This window comes from Lynx rufus, unplaced genomic scaffold, assembly GCF_022079265.1.
Source record: "Lynx rufus isolate CCGP_SWC_20201006 ecotype Redwood Valley unplaced genomic scaffold, mLynRuf1.p SCAF_6, whole genome shotgun sequence".
NCBI classification, from domain to species: Eukaryota; Metazoa; Chordata; class Mammalia; order Carnivora; family Felidae; genus Lynx; species Lynx rufus.
Window position 1 is genome coordinate 6,281,738 of NW_025814878.1, and position 13,655 is coordinate 6,295,392.

Consider the following 13,655-nt stretch of genomic DNA (forward strand, 5'->3'; position numbering starts at 1 on the left):
CTTTGAAGATACAGTTTCTCAATTATATCTCAATAAAATCGGGGGACAAAAGAGATCTGAACAGTTTTGGGGTTTTGTTTTGTTAGGTTTGGGTCTGCTGTTTTAAAATTTTTTTTTTTTCAACGTTTATTTATTTTTGGGACAGAGAGAGACAGAGCATGAACGGGGGAGGGGCAGAGAGAGAGGGAGACACAGAATCGGAAACAGGCTCCAGGCTCTGAGCCATCAGCCCAGAGCCCGACGCGGGGCTCGAACTCACGGACCGCGAGATCGTGACCTGGCTGAAGTCGGACGCTCAACCGACTGCGCCACCCAGGCGCCCCGTGGGTCTGCTGTTTTAAATGTATGGATAAGAGACCCTTTGCTTCCCTATACTAGGGCTGCAATGGGTCATTCTTCCGGGAGCCCCATTCTCTCAGGAGCGGCCGCAGAACAAGGGGGGTCACGCCCCACCCCCCAGATGCTCCCCGGAGCGCCTCCTTCTCAAAGCGGTTCTGCGATGACCCTTCCAACCCGGACACAGTGCAGTACTTTTTCGGCAGAAAGGTGTCGGGCCGGGCTCCTCCCGGCTTTGGATGAATAAAATCTGATCCCCTGGGCGTGACACTTTGATGTCTACTTTGCTCTTATGTGCAGACGTGGCTCCCTGAGGCTTTTCAATTTCACCCTAGGATTTGGATCTTAAAAGGAAAAAAATCACAGCGGGATAAGCACATCGCAGCGTCCAGAACTGTTTGGGAACGATGAGGGCGATTTCGCAGCTACTCCGTGAGCAATCAGGAGGCCTGCACGCGGCAGGGGCCACGCTTGGCCTGGGCTCTCCTGGCTCCATCCACGGCCAAGACCCCTCACGCAGGGACTGCCAGGACTGCAGACTGGTTCGTCACCGGCACCTAGTTGTACTACTCGGGCCCCCAAATACTTTCAGCCTAAGAAAAAGGGCTGAAAAGTGCTGTATAATTTGGAGTAATATTTCACAGGGAAATATTAAAGGCAAGTGACCACATTTGCAGCGTGCACTTTCCATCCCCGGTTAAGGAGCATAAGGACATTACCTTGGGGGGAAGATCTGTAACGGACTTAGCAGCACGCAGACCTCAAAGGAAAGACCCCTCGTGCTGTCTAACTGGTCCTGTGACGACACGTGGTGGGTCTGGCAGATCCCTAGCTGCCACCGCGTCCTCTCCCTGCACCGCACAGAACAGCTGAGACCCAGCCATCGCCGTGGACCGGATCCGGTCTGGATGACGGGCACAGGGTTTCTCTATGCCAGCATACTAAGCAGAAGAATTAGGTTCCTGCTACTTCTACTGCCCTTCAAAAAGAATGTTGGAAAAAATAAAAAGACAAGCTTCAGACTCTGGGCAAATGGCCAGTTATCAAGGATAGCCTCGCCCTGGGAAGGTGTGGTCAGCATGGTGTGTGTTCTCATGCTGTGCACGGAAAACCTCCCGCTCGTCCTTCTGGAAGCTTCACCGGGTCTGCACGACTCAGTGATCCGAGTGCAACTATGGTGTCGGCTGTCACATCCTAGCTAATTAGTTGTCAGAAAAGTTCCCCTTAGTTTAAAAAAAAAAAAAAGGGGGTGCCTGGGTGGCGCAGTCGGTTAAGCGTCCAACTTCAGCCAGGTCACGATCTCGCGGTCCGTGAGTTCGAGCCCCGCGTCGGGCTCTGGGCTGATGGCTCAGAGCCTGGAGCCTGTTTCCGATTCTGTGTCTCCCTCTCTCTCTGCCCCTCGCCCGTTCATGCTCTGTCTCTCTCTGTCCCAAAAATAAATAAACGTTGAAAAAAAAAAAAATTAAAAAAAAAAAAAAAAGGAATAGCTAAAAATTGTACAAAGGACTTCTTCTCAATTTACTCTGCACTTTGTTAAGGTCCCTAACTTACAGAAAGATCTAATAACACCCCCAAATGGTCTCGGCAGCGGGAATCCAGAAGCAAAGGGATAAATGGCTTCCCCGGAAGGCGAACTGGCTGAGACGGGCTTCACCCCACAGGGAGCAAGGGTGAGCCCAAGGCCCGCAGGAGCAGCCGCAGACACCCTCCAGCGCCCCCTCACGGCCAGGTCAGACTACGGGGTGGGAGCTAAGATGCATTCAAGGTGATCAAATTCCCATATGGGGGGGCCTCTCTTCTTAGTGATACAATCCTTAAACAGAAAACTCTAGGGGCACCTGGGTGGCTCAGTCCGTTAAGCATCCGACTTCTGACTTCGGCTCAGGTCATGACCTCACGGGTCGTGAGTTCGAGTCCCGTGACAGGCTCTGTGCAGACAGCTCAGAGCCTGGGGCCTGCTTCAGGTTCTGTGTCTCCCTCTCTCTCTGCTCCTCCGTCACTCATGCGCATGTGCTCTCACTCACACTTTCTCTCAGATGTTAAAAAAAAAAAAAAAAAAAAAAACCTCTAGAAAAAAACAGCCTGAGGTTTTTAGATTTATCAAAATGGTACAAAAAGGATGAGGAATCACTCACACTCTGTTTTCTAGACCACAGTGTTCTCTTTCCAAAGGCAGAAGGAACGTAAACTGTAAAATTCAACGTGAGCTTATGTCACAGGAGAGCCCTTACCTTACACGGAAAGGTAAAGATGAACCTAATAAACGAGGACACAGAAATACACCGAGGTAGCACACGACGATCACCAGTGACGGGACAGACGAGTGCCTGCTGACTGCAGGTGGCCACGATTTAGTGCAAAGGGCAGAAAGCAGGCCTGCATTTTGGAAAGTAGCTCCTCATGGAGATTACTACGAACATACGTGCATAGATTTTCTAAAAATGGAATGATATATATCACAAATGCAGTGTTAACCAAGATATTTTTATCCTTTGGCTCATTTCAATTTTCCCTTTTACAGTGGTTTAATTTTTTAAGTATTTTTAATGAATGGACTCCTTTCCTGTCACTTTAAAAAACTGATCTGCGGTTGCAAAGGCTCGGAGGGTTCTGTTTCTATGGACACGGTGATGAACAGACGACACAATCACTCCGCTCGCAGTGCCCCAAGGCTGGCTGGGCGCCCTCTGAGCGAGCAATGCGCGATGACTGGTGCCCAAAGAGTAGGTCCTGCAGAGACAGAACAGAGACCTGCCCGGGTCGGAGTGAACCCTGACCCCACGCGCTCACGGACAAACAAGTTCTCTGAACTACACCAAGTTTGGGGCCAGAGGGAGCACGGAGCGCACCAGCAACTGCAGGCCAGTACAGCGTGGCCAGACGGTCACGGCCAGGCAGGGGGCTGGACCTCAGGGGCAGGCAATCCCTGCCACCTTACGGGGGATGGCAAGGTAGCGGTCATGGTGGCACTGAAGACTGGGGAGCGTGCACCCCCGCGGGGCAGCCCATCACCCCCGTGCCCCTTTGCATCACCCCGCTGTACGGGCAAAGCGCAGGCCAAGGGCCTCAGAGCACACGCTGGACCAAGATTTCCAGAACAGTTACTCTGCCCAAGACTGGAGGCTTAAGCACACAGGCTCTGGAGATGCAACCCCGGCCAGGGCGGCTCCCAGCTGTGTGGCCGTGACTGATCCCCCCTCTGGACTCAGGTACTCACCTGGAAAGCAGGGATCACGTGTCATAGGTCCTGGTGACCAGTCAATGAGGTAAAGCGTAAAAATACTTAGCACAGTACGAGGGATCGATAAAGGCCAGGGCTCAACAAAAGCGAACATCTGCACAGGGAGTTGAACTGGCCAAGTTTTGCTATTGTCAGGAGTACAGAAGAATACACGTCCTCTGAATCCCCTGAAGGGCCGGCCACAAAAACCACACTTCACGACGGCAGCGCTGTCTTGTGGAGCCTCCGCCAGACACGCTCTGCTCTAGGTGCTGAGGGTGCAGCCCTGACCCCCCAACATGAAAACCTGGACCTTCCCGAGGAGGAGGAGGAGGAGGAGGAGGAGGAGGAGTCGGGGGAAGGGCAGAGAGAGGCGTGAGGATCACGGAGGCGGAAAGAGGGAGGCAGGGGACACACAGCATTTCCCACCTACGGAAGGGCTCCGGGAAACCAAACAGGGCCACACAGACGGCCCGGCAGGGCCTGCAGCTTCCACAGCTGGTGGAGGAGAAGCCAAGTTTGCGCAAACATCCCAGGACGGGCGGCACTCGTGAGGGCAGAGCCCGCAGAGAGACTGGGGCTCCCAGGCAGTGGCTTCCAGGGGACAGAGCCCTGCCCCAGAGACACTGCTGCCTTCTGCTCCGTTTCCTCATTTAACGGGAGCTTGGTCAGAATTCAGGAACGAGTACGATGTGCGGTCTCTGCCAAGGACGTCTCAAGGGCTAGGGCAGCACCCCTACACCACCGGGCACCCGCTTCACATAAACTCCAGGGCGTGTCAATATCACCCATAAGCAGTTTACACAGAACGGCTCATCCGATCTAATATATCCTGTGCCGGGCACTGCGTTTTCGCTTTCCCATTTTTCACCCAGAAAGCAAGCTATGGCTTATGTCCGATGTACGGTTAAACCTGCTCATCAAGACAGATGCATGTGGGCCAGGACTTCTTGACTTCTGAATGCAAAAATACGGAGCCGGTGGGGACGCCTGGGTGGCTCAGTCAGTTGGGTGTCTGACTTCGGCTCATGTCATGATCTCGCGGTTCATTGAGTTCAAGCCCCACGTCGGGCTCTGTGCTGACAGCTCAGAGCCTGGAGCCTGCTTCAGATTCTGTGTGTCTCTCTCTCTCTCTCTCTCTACCCCATGCCTCCTCACATTCTGTCTCTGTCTCTCTCTCAAAAATAAACGTTAAAAAAATTTTCTTAGTTAAAAAGTTTTAATTAAATTTAATTAAAATTTAATTTTTTTTATTTTATTTAAAAAATAAAAGAGACTTCAATGACCCCATTCCAAACAGACAGGTGAAGGAAGGGTGGATGGATCATCAGAACAAAGGTCAGCAAACTAAGGCCATTGGGCCAACCTAGCCCTCCACCCACTGCTGTAGATCAAGTTTTATTAGCACTCAGCCACGTTCATTCACCTGTCCATCATCTATGGCTGCTTCTACCCTGAAATGCCTCAAGTATTTACTATCTGACCCTTCACCGGGACAGTTTGCCAACGCCTGATATAGAGAGATGCACCCAGATCAAAAGATTCTTCTGAAATCGGCCTTAATTGAAACTCAACATACCTTATAAAACTATTCTGAAAAATTTTAGTGAGTCAAGTATAAATTTAAAAAATGACTTCGATGTTCTTTTTGAACAGACTACGTGGCATCTTAATTCACATGCAACATAAACCCTCTTACGTCCTATGCTTTCAACTGTGTTCCAAAACACAACAAAACACCTGCATGGTCGCCTGGCTCAGGTGCAGGGCTCTGAGAAAGGACTCAAATTCTCTTACTGGTTTTTGCTTCATTTTGTGTTGCTTTTCGATGGCTGAGAGGTTTTCCTGTTTGCCTTTCCTGTGACTTGGGGCATTTGGACCTGAATTTAAATTCTTTCTGTGACTGTATCACTTACCATTATTTCTAAATATGTTTATCTGGTTAAAGAAGTCTCTAAACCAAGGCCTTTCAGCAATTTTTTTTTTTTTTTTTTTTTGGAAAATACATACTTAACGAGGACTTGTTTCCTACCAATACTGCCCTCACCCACATTCCCACCCAGAAGTACTGATTTCTGGCTCAGTTCCACTTCTAGTCTCTTCCTTCAGTATTCTGTCACAGCCTACTTTCATTCTGGCAATCACATAAATTAGTTTAAACTTGTGTATTTACCCTAACTCTTCCTTCAGCGGTTAAGGTCTTCACCGAACATTCTAGTCGGTTTCTGTGTTTCCTGCCTGTTTTCCCAAACACAACATTTCCATTCGAGAGCTAGGTCTCTGACTTTATTCTTGGCAACTGATAATATATTATTGAAGCAGTTTTTGCAGGAAAGGTCTTTAAGTGTTACAGATTCTGAGGATTTCCCGAGTAGAGATTTTTTTTCTCTATCACTGGATTTGAAGGAAAAAAAAAATGCATCAGTATAAACGCCAATTGTAATCACAGTCTTGACCAACTAAAGCTTTGATAAATTCGTCAGCTGCCAATTTTCCAGGCAAGTCAAGTCTACATGATAAATGAAAGAGGACAATGCAGCTGAATCCTGAGAGAGGGACATCGCACACATTCGGGGTTGACGGTTTAGGCTGGTGTCTGGCTTTGCCGGGGACAGTTCTTGCCCAGCAACCTAAGACCAGACTGTCCCCCAGCTGAGGCCTCTCCCCTCTTCTGGGGTTCCCTAAAAAAGTTATTTTCTTTCCGGTTGTCATCTACGTGGGTTCCTGGTTGCCTAACCTAGAAGAAGAAGTAGGGTAGCACCTGGTTCCTAGCTGCCGACCAGGCCCTCAGCTGTGCGAGCGGTTCTAAGGGGCTCAGAAAACTGTAACGTGGTTGCACCCACTCCGGCACATTCCTTGAGCACCTTAGCTTCCGGACCGCCTTCGGGTTGCATCCCCAAGTTGTATCATCTGGTTGGCTTGCTCTATCTTCTTTTGGACCATTAGCCTCGGGTCTGCCTACTTTCAGAGTCCCGTGTCCACAAGGGTGTGGGGCGGTGGGGGGAGGGGTTGCAGGGGGCTTCACGGCAACACAGACGAACAGAGACGACGGTAAGTAGTCCCCCTAACGCTCTTTTACTTAGCACCCCTTGCAATTTACAAAACTCTCTCTCACGCATGGCTCCTCGTTAATTTCGCCTCCTCGAAACTATCACGGAAGATATAGTCTTGTTCTTTTTAACAAATGAGGATATAGGGATTCGGGGGGGAGGCAACTTCCCGAAAGCCCACCCACCAGCAAGTGAGGGAGGCCGAAGCACTCGGGTCCCAGGGCCGCTCCACTTCCCGCCTGGCCCAGCAATAGCAAATGAGGACACGAACATCGACTTTCTATCCCACCTTGGCACAGCAACAGATGAAATCCTTCTCGTGAATCTCATCTCTGAGATACCCCGCTCTCCACATGTAAACTGCAAATATGCTGTCTGGGATAGCCTTGGCCGTGGGGACAGAGTCCACGACAGGCGACAGCAAGAACACTCAGCCACTGAGTGAAGGGCGCACCAAACAGCCAGCGTGCTTGCTGCTGCCCTGGAACATTCTCTCTTTCTGGGACAGGCAGAAGGGAGTATGTGCGCTGGCTTGGCAGAACGAAGGGGGCTACTGCCTGCGAGAATTTGATACAGACAAACTGTGAATTCTTAAAAAGCTTTCTGGTGCACTAAAACTTCACCAACTACGATCTCTTACTGCACAGCAAACCAGGCAGCTGCCTGGACTGAGTGGCATCGCACGACCCCCACCATAGCTTCAGGAGGAAAGCAGCCAGCTCTTGTCACGCGCTCCAGCGGCTGGTGCCTTTGTGACCCTTTAACAGCGACACTGACCTCTACCGACTGCTATTTCAGCAGGTTGCATGGGTCAAGGATGACCCTTAGTCACTTATGAAGAATGGTGTGGGGGGTAGGGAGGGAGGGTCCAGGCATCATGACTTACCTGAAACCCACCACATAAATCCCTTTTGTGCTTACGAAGGCCTGGATTTTCAGTTCTAATACTTGGCTGAAAATAATACTTGGAATCTGGTTTCTAAAACAAGTGTAGCTTTTGGAAGAAAAATCGTAAAAATATAAAAGGTAAATTACCTGTTAATACGCTGATCACCTTTCTCAGGCATGGATATTGCCAAATGCTACGTGCCCTGAGCACAGACACAACCCACTTGCCACCCCCCCCCCTTTTTTTTGCTAGATGTAATAAGCAGTCTTATAATCAAGTCTGTCACATTACTCTGGATTGTATCTTATTGACAGGGCCTCAAATGAATCATCTCATATGGAACACTGTCTGCCTCACACACATTTATCTGAGACCTTACCATCAACCAATCTCTAAAATCGAACACCGAATAAATAATAGAAATGAGGTAATAAAATTCAAACTAGAACAATTATTTTTGATAAAGAGTTTGGCAAATTTTAATATTTTTAATGTCTATCTCTGAGGCGGGGGGGAGGGAGGAAGGGAATGTGTGCAAGCCAGAGTGTGAGCAGGGGAGGGACAGAGAGAGGGAGACACAGAATCCGAAGCAGGCTCCAGGCTCCGAGCTGTCAGCACAGACCCGGACACGGGGCTTGAACCCACAAACTGCAAGATCGTGACCTGAGCCCAACCAACTGAGCCACCAGGTGCCCTGACAGTTCTGCAATTTGATCAAACTTCTAGAAAACGCAAGTCAATCAATCCTAAGTAACCAGAGCCCTGTCCCCCTGGGCGAGACGCCAAGCTGATGGCCTAAGGAAACGTACACAGACAGGCGGGAGCCCAAGCAAAACCAGAAGATGCCAGAGATAACGTGACCGTGACAGAATATAAACTGAAACCTTTTTTTTTTTTTAAAGCCTCAGACATAGAAAATTGATTTTAAATCTCACCTGAGATTACTGGTTTGATAATCATCTCTCCATTTTGGAAACTAATCCATAAAATCATGTGTTCAAGATCTCGCCAGGCAACTCAGAGGTGAGCGCGGACAGCCTGTCCCACCCTGGTGCCTGGAACAGCAGGCCGATGCCAGTCTTCTCATCGGACCATCCCTTGTGTCAGAGCGGAATGAACCGTGAAGGTACTGGATTCTAGAAAATCCCAAACCCAACTCGAGGTAGCAAGGCGGCAGGACTCGAGTGACACCACGCTTGTGGTTTCCGAGCGGTTGGCGCTGGAACCCCAGCCACTGCAAATGCCAGGCCAGGACCTTCTAAGCTACTGCACATCTAAGAGCTTCCTCATCTGACATCTGTGTTCTGAAAACACAAGAGAACTTAGATGGCAGCAAAAAAAAAAAAAAAAAAAAAAAAAAAAAATCAGTATGAAGGAAGGTGAGTCATGGAGGAGGAGGGATGCATTCATCGGAGGCTGAATAAACAAAAAAGGGAGAAGGAGGCGTGACAACAAACAGAAGAATGGAGAGGACAAAAGACAGGTCGGGGGCACCTTGAAAACCACGCCTTCGGTTTTCTCCTGTCTCCCACATTAGTGACGAATGTATTTTTTGTTGCCTGGTCCTTCGTGTTATTATCAAGAATAGCAGGAGACTGATCTGCGAAATGAATAATCCAAGCTTTCCTCTGGGCAGTTAGAGGCCGGTATTTGAGGGGGTGAGGTGTTCCCAGCAGGGTCCCCCAAAACCTCTCCCCCCCACCTCAGCGCCTCGCCCCTACCACAAGTGGGACTAAACCATCTCTGAGCTGACACTACAGAGGAAATTGCAAAATGACTCACAACTTCTCAGAACTTTTCCAACAAGCAAAAGCAGCTACCGTGTGGGGCTGGGACATTATCAAAAGGTGAGAATCTGCTGTGAGTAACAAAGGCGCGAAAAGAAAGCACAGAGACTCAGACACATTTGCGTTCGTGCAGCACAAGCGAGGTCCTCACCGGACTACAGCGTCTCACACACAAGACGCGTAACGAAGGCATAAGAGGACGTCTCAGGCCTCTCACCAATGACTGACATGTGGGAATGCCCTTCTGGAGGAGATCCCAACAAATGATTAAACAAGTAGGTGACGTTATGCCACCCCCCATTCTTGGTAAATACTGAAGGTAAGACAGGTGAGCCTCGTGGTGCCCCAAGAATGGGCAGCCAAAATTAGGTAACTGTGGCTCTTATTCCTTCCAAAGACAAGGAAAGCGGTGAGCAGCATGCCTTCGCAGGCTGGCTGACGTGATGGGGTCAAGGTGAAGTTCCTTCGGTGCCCTTGGGGAAACCACGGGATCCTCTGCTGTCTGAGCATGCCCTGAACTAGGCATGTGACCACCCCTCTGTTCTCACAAACAGCTGTTGATTTTTTACTAAAACGAGTTCCACAAAATGTTGGGTTGGGGGTCAAGATCTAAATTTATGCCTCCCCCCACACACAAAAAAAATCACATTTTTTCACTAATTACAAAAAAACGAACTCCTGAAATGTTAGAACACCAGCACATAATGTTGCGATTGGTATTCACCACTGTAGGGATGTCTAACCACCACATTCAATACCCTCCTTGGTCTCAGCCTCACAGATTTTGCACCTGGGGTGGGGCTGTTATTATGTAATGTTCCTCAAGGTCTCTCAGCACAGAGATAACGAGGCATTAATATTGCCAAGCCTACCTCACCAACCAGACCTGAAGATAAAGACAGAGTTCAAAATGCCACTTGACTAAAGAAACACAGTGCTTTTCATTCTGTAACTACCTGATAATTAAGTCTGTAATGTTAATGATGTTGAGTCAAGACAGAAGCTAGATTACTCAGAGGCTCACCAAAGTCAGAATCATGAACCTAGAGCCCACAGAGTCCTAAGGGGGGAAATCTGTGGACGAGAGTCGTAAGACAAGCGAACTCCCCAGAAGTGCACACGGGTGGCTTCTCAAGGACATGAGCGATTTCCTGAGGGTCCATCACTTTTGTCAGCTGCTCAATGATCCGCCCCAAGTAATTTTTCTCAACCAGGTTAAGAGAGGAAAAACGTAGAGTGGACGTGGGAATAAAGCCCCTAACCATCCTCAACGTTACTTTCCGTTACTTTAAACCTCCAGACATCTTACAGGTTTTAACTTGAGTAACTGCGAAAAGGACAATATAATTAACCAGTGTTAATTCTAACTGGGTTCTTCCAGAATCTAGTTTTCTTTTAAGCATCTCTCTGTGTTGATGAGGAGAAAAGGCTGTATCAAGCAAAAGACTGCTTCAGATCAGGTGCTGAGGCAGAAAGACAGACAGAGCCAGGATGGGTCTCCACAGCCGGGAGACCTACCCGCCAGTGCACAGATGTAAGAAGTCTGATGACCTCTCCAAGGAAGAAGGACTGCCACGTGAGACCTGGGGCCAATCCCACGTGCTCTTCTTCTGAGACCAGCCTAGTCCAGAGGGCCTCCCCTGAGAACATGCAGGAGTCTGCAAACGGCATTGACTGAAAGTAGGGTCTGGCCTGAGACTCTCTGCTCGGACTCCCTGCTTTCTTCTCCTCCAAAATGGGGGATAAAGGGCGCCTGGGTGGCTCAGGAGTCAAGCGTCTGATTCCTGATTTTGGCCCAGGTCATGATCTCACAGTTCGTGAGTTTGAGCCCTGCATCAGGGTCTGTGCTGACAATGTGGAGCCTGCTGGGGATTCTCTCTCCCTCTCTCCCTCTCTGCCCCTACCCTGCGTGCTTGCTCACTCTCTCTCTCAAAACAAATAAACAAACTTAGAAAGGGGGGAGATTATTCTGAAATTATTCTGTCTCCAATCCAGGAAGCCTAGAAAGAAAAGATGGAGAAACGGACGGCTGAACACCATGGAGGCAGAGGATGAAGGCAAAGGAACGGGACAGCCGGTCCTCCGTGACCATGTCCGAGAGCGTATGACCCGCTCTGCCACCACCATGGGCCACGGGGAACCTGCCACCCACCGCAGTCCTGGCAGGCCAGGCCCAAGGGGAGGTCCCCAGGAGCACGGCTGCGGGTCCCTTTCCGCCACCCAAGATACAGGGAGCAGGCTGGCTACTCTTTGGACACGGGCCTTTGCTTGCCTCGGGAAGGTCGAACACCCCCCCTTACGGTCTCCTCTCGGAGAGGATGGGGGCAAACTCCCAGCCCCCGCTGTTTAAGGAGAGGAAGGGCAGGGAGAGGTCTGCACCAGAAACCAGCGTGGCGAGCCAGGGTCATGTCTGGAGCACGCAAGCCCACGAGGGGGCCTGCGGCTCTGGGGAGTCTCGAGGCACCTTCCTGAGTCACGGACCCGGCAGCGCGAGGAAGGGGTGTAATTATCGCTTCAGCACTGGGGCTGCTTCCGCCGCCAGTTCGTTCCAGAGCCACTTCTACCCGACCAGCCCACCCGCCCGCGGGCTGATTCTCACTGCGGCGTGGGCACGGCCTCCTAGCAACTTCCTCCTTCTTCCTCCCTCCCTGTGCGACTCCCAGGGTGACTCCCCGGGACAACGCTTTCTCGCTCCCATAAGACCGGGACGAAAGGTGAAGTCTGGAGGAGAATGAGGAAGCAGGGGCCAGAGAGAGGCAGGAAGGAAAGGGCTGGGGGTGGGAGGTGGTAAACAGGAAGAGGAAGGAAGGAAGAGTCTGGAAGTGAAACCAGTCACATTAACGAGAAGGGAAGGGGAAGACAGGGACTAAACAGCCTCACTGGAGTCAGGTGCCGTTGTGCCCACAGCACAGATGCTGGGACAGAAGAGCAAGAGGGGCGTGGCCAGCCCCAGGCCAACCCCCAGAGAGAGCTAACATCCTACAGCCTGGCTTCCAGACCAGCTTCCTGGGTTCCACACGGCCTGCTGCCTGAACGTACTCTAGGCCAACACAGGGCACGCCAGTATGGCTCCCTGTGGCCCCCACACCCCGGCCAAGCCTCACCCGACAGGCAGCCTTGGCCCCTGAGCTTCCAGAGTCTCCCCGGCAAAGGCCCAGACAGCCGAGTGCTCATTGGACGCCACCATGTTGTTGGCTCCAGTGAGCCCACAGCTCTGCCAATGGCAACTGCCACCTTCCCACTTCCCAGTTTGCTGGCTGGTGCCCAGCGACACACTGGCCCAGCACAAACCCCTTTAGGACCCACCCACCGCCTCCCCCGGCCATGATGGCAGTGTGGCAGCTTGTGGCTGAGAGTGGAGAGAAGTCAACACCAGCAAGATTTCTCCCCACTGCCTACTTGTTGACCCCACTGTTTGTCCTGTGACCCCCTGGACGAGCTCTCCCGGCCCCAACTGCCTGCCATGAAGCCACTGGGTCAGAGAGTTCACTTCTGGTTCTCGATGCCACCCCACTTCCGGCTGCCGGCCTCCCACTGTCAGCCTCCCTGCACCCTGAGCTGGGACTGGATTTTCCTTCTTTCTTCCTCTCCCTCTCTCCCTCTCTCCCTCTTGCCCCTCTCTCTCTCTCGCATCCAACACTGAGGGTGACGTCTCTAACGGCTGAATAGGGCACATAAGTGATCCCTGGCAACAAAGACAACAGGGCTCTTGTGTGTTTCATGTGGCAGGGATGTCCCTTCCCGCCACACCCAGGGAAAGAGTTGGCATCTTCATGACGTATCAGCCCTAATGATCAGAACAGACCAAGAGCAGGGTGCTAATACCCTGGAGCTAGAAAGATAGTCAACAAAAAAAAGCCAATGGGTGCTAGAGAGATCAAATGGCCTTTTAGACTCCCAAGAAAACTAAGCATAGTTGCTTCCAACAAATCCACCAAGTTGCCACCAAGTCCCCACCAAATGGATGTATGGTGTCAGAAACGCAGAACAGTGTGTTTGAGAGCTGGGCAGAAAACTCAGCTCAACTTGACCCTTTTTAGCCTGTACCCTTGGCACCTCTCTATGCCCTGAAGAGACACCCCTCCTCCAAAAGGCCCAAGTGTGTAAGACCTCCTGGACGGGCCATGCCTCAGGCTTCACTTAGCCTCGTGGTATTCACGGCCCACTCCCGCTGAAGAGAAAGGCAGACCTAACATATACTATTTTGTTTAATCATTTGAAGCCTAGCACTCTGAGTAAGAAACACCAGCTCAGAGGTGGGCGGGCTTCGTCTTTGTGCAAGTGACAGACAGCTAAGAGGACCCAGCTGCCAAGCCCTTCGTTTCTAATTCTTTTCTATCTCCTAGCACAGCTCAACGGGATTTGACCACCCG

The 13,655-nt window shown here is 50.8% G+C and overlaps 1 protein-coding gene across 4 annotated transcripts in view; it reads right to left on the bottom strand.

The window, feature by feature from the left end:
- Positions 1-13,655, bottom strand: part of TIAM2 (TIAM Rac1 associated GEF 2) — a 136,279-nt gene that overhangs the window by 21,104 nt on the left and 101,520 nt on the right. The window contains exon 1 of one of the 4 annotated variants that reach the window (XM_047102742.1): positions 8,431-8,795. The exons of the other annotated variants lie outside the window; for them this stretch is intronic. The gene's annotated coding sequence lies outside the window, so the exon portion shown is untranslated. Of the gene's footprint in view, positions 1-8,430; positions 8,796-13,655 lie in introns of those variants that run through there. 4 annotated transcript variants of the gene reach the window in all.